Source organism: Rhinopithecus bieti, unplaced genomic scaffold (assembly GCF_001698545.2).
Source record: "Rhinopithecus bieti isolate Rb0 unplaced genomic scaffold, ASM169854v2 scaffold_19966, whole genome shotgun sequence".
In the NCBI taxonomy this organism is placed as follows: domain Eukaryota; kingdom Metazoa; phylum Chordata; class Mammalia; order Primates; family Cercopithecidae; genus Rhinopithecus; species Rhinopithecus bieti.
In genome coordinates, this window is record NW_016809923.1 from 356973 (window position 1) to 368316 (window position 11344).

Genomic DNA, 11344 nt, shown 5'->3' on the forward strand with positions numbered 1-11344 from the left:
TGACTTCTATTTTCCTTTTCTTTTTTTTTTTTTTTGGAGATGGAGTTTCGCTCTTGTTGCCCAGGCTGAAGTGCAATGGCGTGATCTCGGCTCACTGCAACCTCTGCCTCCCAGGTTCAAGTGATTCTCCTGCCTCAGTCTACCGAGTAGCTGGGACTACGGGCACCTGCCACCACGCCCAGCTAATTTTTTGTATTTTTAGTAGAGACGGGATTTCCCCATGTTGGCCAGGCTGGTCTTGAACTCCTGACCTCAGATGATCCACGAGCCTCAGCCTCCCGAAGTGCTGGGATTACAGGCCTGAGCCACCACGACCGGCCTGACTTCTATTTTCTTACCATGAGTGAGTGGCATATAGAATACAATGACGGCAAGTACAGAGTTCATTACCACTACCACTACCCTGATTTGTGCTAAGGGGCCAGCTGTTATACCCCCATTGTTTTTTGTTAAATACTAACTTTATTGAGTTATAATCTACATACCAAAAAATTGATATTTTAAAGTGTACAGTTCAGTGATTTTAGTATATCCACAAAGTGTGCATTCATCTTCACTATCAAATTCTAGAAAAATTCATCCCTCCAAAAGAAGTTCTATATCCACTAGCAGTCACTCCCTATTCACCTTTTCATGCAGGCTCTGGAAACCACTATTCTTGTTTCTCTATGGATTCACCTATTCTGGTTTTATAAAAATGGAATCATAGGATATGTGGTCTTTTGCATCTGGCTTCTTTCACTTATAATATTTTCAGGGTTTATTCATGTTGCAGAATGTATTATTGCCAAATAATATTTTTACTAAATAATTCTTACTGATAAATAATATTATGTAGATATATGACATTATATAGATAATATGACATTTTGTTCATTCATTCATCAGTTGTTGAACATTTGTCTTTTTTCCACTTTTTGGCTTCTATAAATAATGTCAACACAAACTTTCATGTACAAGATTTTTGGGGACATGTTTTATTTTTCTTAGGTGTAGAATAAAGACTGGATTGGAATTGTTGGGTCACATGATAACTCTCTTTTAATCTTTTGAGGAACTGCCAGACTGTTTTCCAAAGTGATTGCACAATTTTACACTACTACCAGCAGTGTATGAAGCGTGCAATTTCTTTATACTTCTCATTATCTGTCTTTTTTATTTTTATTTTTTATTTTTTTAACAACTGGTAATCAATTTATTAAAATAATTGACTTAAGCATCTGCAATAGTGACTTTCACCTCAACTCCTGGCTCAATACTGATGGAAGTAATCTGCTTAACAATCTCAGAAGGACTGTGCAAGTTAATGAGTCGCTTGTGGATTCTCATCTGGAAACGATCCCATGTCTTAGAACCTTCACCACAAGGAGTTTTTCTTGTAGTGATTCTTAGAGTCTTGGTAGGCATTCGAACTGGTCCTTTCACTTTCAGGTTCTTTTCCTTTGCGCCTCTGATCAAGCCAGCACACACCTTTTCCAGGGATTTAACGTTGCGGCTTGTTAGGGTGATTCGAATTCGGTGAATTGCCACCTCCGCCTCCACGGGTGTTTTTCCAGTATCCTTAAAAGCCATGGCTGCTGCGCGGCTTCCTGACCGACTTTTCCTCGGCGAGAGCGAACAGCGGTGAGTCAGGAGCAGGAGCGTGCGATCCGCAGATCCGCAGGTCCTACAACCGCGTCTTCCTCAGAAAAGTATCTGTCTTCCTTATTACAGCCATTTTAGCATGTGTCAAGTGTCATCTCACTGCAGTTTTGATTTGCATTTCTCTAATGTCTAATTATGAGGGGCATCTTTTTATGTGACTTGTGGCCATTTTATATTTTCTTGGAAAATGTCTACTAGCATTCTTTCCTCGATTTTTAATTGGATTGTCTTTTCATTATTGAGTTGTAAGAGTTCTTTATATATTTGGAGTACTACATTCTTAACAGATACATGATTTGCAAATATTTTCTTCCATTCTGTGAGATGTTACTACACTTTCATGATGATGTAATTGAAGCATAAAAGTTTTTAATTTTGATGAAGTCCAGTTCATCTATTTTCACTTTTGTCACTTACGCTTTTTTTTGTCCTATCTGAGAAGCTATTGCTCAATTCGAGGCTGGAAGGATTTATTTTTATGATTTCTTCTTGGGGTCTTATATTTTTAACTTTTACATTTAGGTCTTTCATCTATTTTGGGTTTATTTTTATGTATGATGTGAGGGAAGTATCCAGCTCTTTTGCATGTGGATATTCAGTTTTCCCAACACCGTTTGTTGAAAAGACTGTTCTTTCCTCATTGAATTGTTTTGGCACCCTTATCTAAAATTAAGTGACCATAAACATTTCTTTATAGACTCTCAATTTTATTCCATTGCTCTATATCTATGCTTATGCCAGTACCACACTGTAATGTTTACTATAGATTTGTAGTAAGTACTGAAATTAGGAATTGTGAGTGCCTCAACTATGATTTTCCTCTTCAAGATTATTTTAGCTATTCAGGGTCACATGCAATTCTATATGAATTTTAGGATTGGTTGCGTCAGTTTATGCTTAGAAAAAAGCAGCTGAAGTTTTGGTAGAAATTGCATCGACCCTACAGGACAATTTGGAAAATACTACTGTCTCTTCAATATTAAGCTTTCTCATCCATGAACATGGGATGTCCCTCCATTTATTTAGTTCTTTTTTTCTTAACACTGTCTTACTATTTTCAGTGTATGTCTTACACCTCTTTTATTAAATTTATTCCTTAGTATTTTATTCTCCTTGACCCTATTATAAATCAAATTGGTTTTAAATATCATTTATAGAGTATTCATTACTAGTATATAGAAATAAAATTGAATTTTGTATATTGGTATTCTACCCTGCAACCTTGCTTAGCTTGCTTATCAGCTCTAATAGATTTTGGGGGATTCCTTAGCATTTCCTATATACAAGATCAGGTCATTTGAAAATAGTTTTACTTCTTCCTGTCCAATCTGGATTCCTTTTGTTTCTCTTTCTTGCCTAATTGCCTTGACTATGTCCTCCTGTACAGTGTTGAACAGAAGTGATGAAAACAAACGTTTTGTTTTATTTTAGGGGAAGAACATTCAGTTTCTCAACATTAAGTATGATGTTAGCTCTCCTCACACTGTTTCTAGGGCAAATATCAACATGATTAAAGGGGCACATATCTTTGTATTATTATAAAATTAACTTTCACCTCATAGAATGCCTGACAAGTATCCTGTAGCTCCACATAGATTTATATACCTCACTTTGACAATCTCTATTTTAAGACATTGGGATGGAACTTAAAATTTTTCTCTGTATCCTGCATCCAGCCATGACCTACAAGTTTTCAGAATACATAGAGGTGACCTGTCTTATACTACACTCCATCTGGCACTACAACTATTTAATTTCCCCAACTCCAATAATTTTACCTACATCTATGACCTTTATTCTTACAGATATTTCCTGGATTTTTGGCATTGTCTTAATCTGCAGTATTCCTAAAATCTTAATCACTTGCCCATTCTCAGAACATAACTTTTTATTCTTCCATCCTCCTTACCCTCTCATTCTCAAGATTCCTGATTTTCAGCCTCATAGCAACCTCCAATTCAATATTTGTCCAATTTCACCCAGACTGCCAGTATCTTCTTTGCCTCTGTTCTAAACATAGTCAGTACCCCGCTGTTGATACCTTCAACAAATCTCCACAGCAGCCTTAGCACCCTTGCTTTCCTTCTGCACTAATCCTATTGTACGTGAGTTCAGGTTTGTTCCAGCAATCCATCATATCCATGGCTAACCCCAGGCTTTTTTGGTTCGGGGTGGCAGGAAGGTGAAAAATGAATGCTGAATGCCTAGAGTTGACATCTCCAGATCTGCAGGTTCTGAGTTGGTTCTTTTATTTAACCAGGTACCTTCTGTCATTTCCTTTCACCATTTTTAAGTTGCCTATCCAACTTCTACCTTCTTTTCTTTTAGCAAATGATTTTAATTCTCATTTTACTGAAAGTTTGTAGTGACGTAACTTCCCAATTTCTTGCCATACCACTCTCCCCTTTCTTTTTTTGCTTCAGGTGAGCCCTCTCTCTTCCAGTCAATTCTATAACTGTGCTCTTAATATCAATCTCTTGTAATTTTCTCTCAGAACTTGGTTACTTTTGCATTCGGTATTTATGGTTTAAAAAAAAGTACGTAAGTGTAGAAAACTATCACTACCACATAGTAAAACATATAATAAAGCTTTAGTAATTAAAAGAATATGGTATTTATGTATAAATATGTAAACAAACTAAAGAAAAGAATGAGAAGTAAATATGCAGAACAAAATTTACATATAGGAATTGAAATTTATGATAAAGATGATTATTTAAACCAGTAGGAGAAATAATGAATTATTCAATAAATTGTACTGAAACAGCTACCTGATATTTTACCTATAATTTAAAACACAGAAGCCATATAATAAAAGATTAATAGATTATATTACCCTAAAAAAATCAACTTCGGCATGGCAAAATTTTTTTAAATGAATTTTTAAAACATTATAAAAGCTAAATGGCAAATGGGGAAATATTTACATCACATGGATATGATATTTTAATTTGTGTTTTCCTAGTAGCAAATAATATTAAAGATGTTTTCATGTCTACTTTTCCATCCACATTTCCTTTGGTTAAAAAAAAGTCTGCTCAAATTTTTTTGCCATTTTTTTGGGTGAAGATGAGAATGATACTTGTTTTCTTATCATTTAGTTGTGTTATTCATATTTTCTAGATTCAAATTCTTTACCTAATATATATTTGCAAAGATTGTTTACCAGTCTGTGTGTCTTTTCACTTTCCGAAGTGTCTTCTGAAACATAAAAACTATTAATTTTGAAGTTTAATTATTTCTAATTTCATGCTTCATACTTTGTTATAGTTAAGACATACTTGCCAAGCACTTACACTAAGCTTTATTCTCATGAGTTATTCTAGAAGCCTGTAGTTTTAGTTCTTAAATTTTATTCTCTGATCCATTTGAGTTAATTTTTATAAACAGTGTGAAGTAAAGGTCAAGGTACATATTTTTTTAATAGGACTATCCAATGATCCTAGCATAATTTGTAAGAAGTTTATTTTCCCCATTGAATCGCCTTGGCATATTTATTATAAAACAATTGAACGTACATATGTGGATCTGTTGCTGTACTCTCTTTTGTCTACCAATCTATCTTTACATCAATACTACATTATTTTGATTGATGTAGCTTTACAATAAGCTTTGAAATCAGGCAGTGTTTGATTCCCAACTTTGTTCTTTTTCAAAGATGTTTTATCTATTTTACATCCTTTTATGTTTATATATGTGTGTCTTCTAAAATTTCTTTCTCTTTGGATAGATATCCAGTAGTAGGATTGCTGGTTCAAATGATAGTTCTATTTTTAGTTCTTCAAAAAATCTCCATACTGTTTTCTGTAGGGGTTGTACCAATTTACATTCCCACCAGCAGCGTATAAGTGTTCTATTTTCTCCACATTCTTGCCAACATCTGTTATTTTTGTCTTTTTAGTAATAGCCATTCTGATTCGGGTAAGATAATAACTCATTGTGGTTTTGATTTGCATTTCTCTGACAATTAGTGATGCTGAATTTTTTTTTCATCACTGATTGGCCATTTGTATATTTTCTTTTGGAAAATATCTATTCATGTCCTTTAGTCATTTTTTAATAGGATTATTTGTTTCTTGTTGTAGAGTTGAGTTCCTTGCATATTCTGAATATGAGTTCCCTAATAGATGAAGTTTGTAAATATGTTCTTCCATTCAACAGGTTGCCTCTTCGCACTGTTGATTATTTCTTTTGCTGTGTAGAGACTTTTAAGTGTAAATCTCATTTATCTATTTTTGTTTTTGTTGCCTCTGCTTTTGAGGTCTTAGTCATAAATTCTGTGCCTAGACTATTGTCCAGAAGAGTTTCCTTGGGTTTCTTTCTCAAATTTTTATAGTTTCTATATAGTTTATAGTGTTTGATCAATCCACCTTGAATTAATTTTTGTCTATGGTGGGAGACATACTTTGTTATAGAATGTAAGATTAATTCTTCTGCATATGCCTATCCAATTTTCCCAGTACTATGTATTGAAAAGGGTGTTCGTTTCCCAATGTATGTTCTTGTTGGCTTTGTCAAATATCAGTTGTCTGTAAATATGTAGTTTTATTTCTGGGTTACCTGTTCTGTTCTATTCTGTTCCATTGATCTATATGTCTGTTTTAATACTCTTATAATGTTGTTTTGGTTATAATGGCCTTGTAATATAATTTTCAGTCAGGTAATGTGACACCTCCAGCTTCTTCCCCCCTCAGGATTGCTTTGGATATTTGGGCTCTTTTTTGGTTCCATGTGAATTTTAGCATTTTTTTTCCTAATTCTGTGAAAAATAACAGTATTTTAAAGGGATTGCATTGAATCTACTCATTGCTTTGGACTGTGTGGTCATTTTAATTTTTTTGTTCCAATACAGGAGCATGAAAGATTTTTCTACTCATTGATATCATCTTCAATTTCTTTCATCAATGCATGGTAGTTTTCTTTGTAGAGATCTTTCACCTCCATGGTTAAATGTATTGTGCATTTTTTTTTTGTTTTGTTTTGTTTTTTGGGGGGGACAGAGTCCTGCTTTGTTGCCCAGGCTGGAGTGCAGTGGCATGATCTCGGCTCACTGTAAGCTCTGTCTCCTGGGTTCATGCCATTCTCCTGCCTCAGCCTCCCGAGTAGCTGGAACCACAGGCGCCCGCCACCACGCCTGGCTAATTTTTTGTATTTTCAGTAGAGATGGGGTTTCACCGTGTTAGCCAGGATGGTCTCGATCTCCTGACCTCGTGATCCACCCTCCTGGGCCTCCCAAAGTGCTGGGATTACAGGCGTGAGCCACCGTGCCCGGCCTGTATTCTGCATTTTTTTATTTTTATTTTTTCTGTAGCTATGGTAAATGGAATTGCCTTTTTGATGCCTTTCTCAGCTAAATCATTATTTGGTTATAGAAATAGTACTGATTTTTAACTTTGATTTTGTATCCTGAACCTTTACTGAATTAACTTTTTAAATCTAAGAGGTTTTGGTGGAGTCTTTAGGTTTTTGTAGATATAAGATCATGTAATCAACAAATGGAGAAATTTGACTTCCTCTTTTCCAATTTGGATGTCTTTTATTTCTTTCCCTTGCCTGATTGACTTGGCTATGACTTCCATTGCTGTATTGAATAAGCATGGTGAAAGTGAGGATTCTTGTGTTCCAGTTCTTGGAGGAAATGCTTTTGACTTTTCCACATTAAGTGTGAAGTTAGGTGTGGGTTTGTTATATATAGCCTTTATTATTTTGAGGTATATTTCCTCTACGCCTAGTTTGTTGAGGGTTTTTATCATGAATGGTTGTCAAACATTATCAAATGCTTTTCCTGCATCTATTGACATAATCATCTGGTTTTATCCTTGATTCCGTTTATGTAGTAATATATAATATTTATTGATTTGTGTATGTTGAGCCATCTTTGCATCCCTGAAATAAAACCCATTTGTTCATAGTGTGTTATCTTTTTAATGTTCTGTTAGATTTGATTTGCTGGTATTTTGTTGAAGATTTTTGCATTTATGTCCATCAGGGATATTGGCCTATAGTATTTTTTTTTTTTTTTTTTTTGTGGTGTCTTTGTCTGGTTTAGTATTACGATGATACTGGCCTTGTAGGATGAATTAGGGAAAATTCCTTAATGTGATTTTTTTGCAATAGTTTCAGGAGAATTCGTATTAGTTCTTCTTTATACTTTTGGTAGAACTCAACTGTGAAATCTATCTGGTCCTGGGATTTTCTTTGTTAGGCGATTCTTTATTACTGAATCAATCATGCTATTGTTATTGGTCTGTTTAGGTTTTCTATGTGTTCCTGGTTTAATCTTGGGAGACTGCAAGTTTTGAATTTATCCATTACCTCTAGGTTTTCTGTTTTGGGGTATACAGTTCTGTTCATCAGAGTCGCTGATGATCTTTTGTATTTCATTGATATCAGTTGTAACGTACCCTTTTGGTATCTAATTTGTTTATTTTGATTTTCTTTTTTTATTAGTCTCGTGAGTGGTTTATCAATTTTATCTTTTTGAAGAAACAATTTCTTCATGTCACTGATCCCTTGTATTGTTTTTTAGTCTCTACTTAAAATACGAGATCCCTCGTATTATTATTTAGTTCTTCTCTGATCTTTGTTACTTCTTTTCATCTGCGAATGTGGGGTTTGGTTTGTTCTTGCTTTTCAAGTTCCTTAATGTATATTGTTAGATTGCTAATTTGTAATCTTTCTACTTTCTAGATGTAGGCATTTAATACTATAAAATTCCATTATCACGGCCTTTGCTGTTTCCTAGAGGTTTCCTTAAGTTGTGTTTCCGTTTTCTTTTGTTTCAAAAAATTATTTCACTTTGATTTCTTTATTGAACCAATGACCATTCAGGAGCATGTTTTTAAATTTTCATGTATTTGTATAGTGTTCAAAGTTCCTCTAGAAATGAAATTTCTAATTGTGTTCCACTGTGGTCTAAGGAGATAATATGATTTCATTTTTTGAAAACTTTGTTGACACTTGTTTTGTGGCCTAACATATTATCTGTAGTGGTGCCATTGTATTATTATTTGCTTTTTCCTTCGTGTGACTGCTGTACCAGTAAGTTTTGTACTTTCGGATGTTTTCATGATAGTAAATATCATCCTTTTGCTTCCAAGTTTAGAACATCTTTGGGCATTTCTTGGAGAGCTAGTCAAATGTAGATGAATGTTTTAGCATTTGCTTGCCTGGAAAAGACTATTTCTCCTTTTTTTATGAAGGTTAATCTTGCTATATGTAGTATTCTTGGCTACCAGGGTTTTTTTTTTTTTTTTTCTTCTTTCAGCACTTTGACTGTATCATTCCATTCTCATCTGGCCTACAGAGTTTCTGCCGTGAAGTCTATTAATCTGATGAGTTTTATTTTATAGTGACTAGATATTTTCTCTTGCTGTTTTTAAAATTCACTCTTCACTTTGACTTTAGACAGCTTGATTATAACATGCAATGGTGAAGACCTTTTTGCATTGTATTTGTTTGGAAATCATTAAGCCTCCTGTACCTGGATGTCTAAAACTCTGCTAGGCTTGAGTATTTTTCAACTATTATTTTGTTAAATAGGTTTTCTAAACCTTTTGATCGCTCTGCTTTCAAAGTTACCAATAATTTGACTGTTTAATTGCTTTATGGTGTCCCAAACTTCCCAAAGACTTTGTTCATTATTTTTAGTCTTTTTTCTTTATGTGTGTCTGATGGGTCATTTCAAAAGACCCATTTTCAAGTTCCAAAATTCTTCTGCTTGATCCAGCTTATTGTTGAAGCTTTTGAATGTATTTGATGCTTTTAAAGTGAATTATTCACTTGCAAAATTTCTTTTTTTAATATCAGTCTCCTTGGTAAGTTTTTTTCATATCCTGAATTATTTTCTGAGATATTTGTGTTGGTTTTTATACTTCTCTTACATTTCACTGAGCTTCAAAATCAATTATTTTGAATTGAATTCTTTATCTGGGATTTCAAGATTTTCTTTTTGGTTAAGGTTTATTGCTAGAGAATTATTATGCTTTGGTAATGTCATATTCCCTTGTTTTTTCAGGTTTCCTGTGTTTTTATATTGATACCTGGACATCTGATGTAACAGTTGCTTGTTCCTATTTTTGAGCTTTCATTGCAAAGGAGATGTTTTGCTGAAGGTATGTCTGTGATGTTGGCTGGGGAGGGCTCTTTGGCTTTGCTTGTGGATACATACAGTACTAAAAGCTCTCTATGATTTCTTTGGCTATAAATAGTATTAGCAGTGTCTGTGGGTTTTTTGGTGTGTTAGGGTGTGGTTTTTATAGGAGGCTTTGTTGAAGTTGTGCTTGGGACTAGAATGCCAGTTGGGCCTATCTTCAGGCTTCAGTGGTAGTGATGATGGAGTACGCATATCTATCCTTGTGCCCTGGGGTGGGACTTGTATTGGCAGTTGCAGGCAGTCCAATTCTTGGATTTCTGGGAGGTTTACTCAGATGCTGGTTGTGATAGTGATAGACTAGGTGAGTAAGTGGGCTCTTGAGTTTCTGGGTGGCCAGTTTGTCATAGGTGATAGTGGAAACAGTGGTGAGATGCTCTTCTGGGTCCCAAGTGCTGTGCAGTTGTGTTGGCAGGGTTGTGATGGTCTGTGAAGGCCAGCTTCCAAGCCAACAGGTGGCAATTACAGGAGGTGCCCACTGAGGTGGTGGCAAAAGGGTGTTTAGGTCCAACCTCTATCCCTTGAGAGGAGTGCTCAGGTGCCCAGGTAGTGAGTGGTGTTGTACAATATACAAGACTCCAGACAATATCTCTATCTTAGTGGGAGGAGAGCAAAACTGGGGAAAGCCACACTGGGCAGGCTTACTCTGAGGCTTCCCAATGGCAAGTACATGCACCAGCCATGATAGGCAGGGGCAAGGTGACCATCACGCTCCCCGTGGAATGCTTATGTAAGGGGCAGAAACTGCCTTGCCCATCCTGTCATGGGGAGTGTGAGGTTGGTCACTGAGGCCACAACCTTGGCCAACAGGTGGGAGACACACATTCCTCTCACACCCCATTCCTACTGGGGCTCGCTCCCCTGTCCTGGCTGTTGCAGCAGACCCAGCTGGCCCATCAAATCTGGTACTCCATGTCTAGCCTATAACTCACCTCTGGGCTGTAGGAGCACCCAGCCAGCTCAGACCAAGTCTCCATGGCAACTGACATCCCACTCAAGTCCCAGTGACACTGCCTGCTGTCCAGCATTGGCAGTCATGACATCTTGCTGTAACCACTTAGGTTTCAGAAAGGGTGCAGGTCACAGAGCAAGCTCCCTCCCTGGAGCAGTTCCTTCTGAGCCTCTCAGCTCCCTAATATTGTATGATTCCCCAGGTGGAAACATAGACCACAAAAATACTTTCACTCACCCTCTCCTTGCACTAGGGAGTTACTTCTAGCTCCCTGCTGGTCCCAGCCAAGCAGCTTCCTCTTTTCCCTCTCTTTCCTAGTTTTTGATGTTTCCTGTCACTTTTCTGTTGAACACTCATGTTCTCTCTTGAAAAAAGAATTCGAAGTATGATTGTCTTCACATTATTTTGGTTTTCTTTTTTTTTTTATTATTATACTTAAATTTCTAGGGTACATGTGCATAACGTGCAGGTTTGTTACATATGTATACTAGTGCCATGTTGGTGTGCTGCACCCATCAACTCGTCAGCTCCCATCAATTCATTCTTTATATCATGTATAACTCCCAATGCAATCCCTCCCCCCTCCCCCCTCCCCA

At 36.1% G+C, this 11344-nt stretch overlaps 1 pseudogene across 1 annotated transcript; it reads right to left on the reverse strand.

Annotated features, from left to right (window-relative positions):
- Positions 1–1171: 1171 nt before the first annotated feature.
- Positions 1172–1684, reverse strand: LOC108541417 (40S ribosomal protein S20 pseudogene; annotated as a pseudogene). Its single transcript, XR_001888955.1, has one exon. The product of XR_001888955.1 is annotated as a 40S ribosomal protein S20 pseudogene (transcript).
- Positions 1685–11344: the final 9660 nt, after the last annotated feature.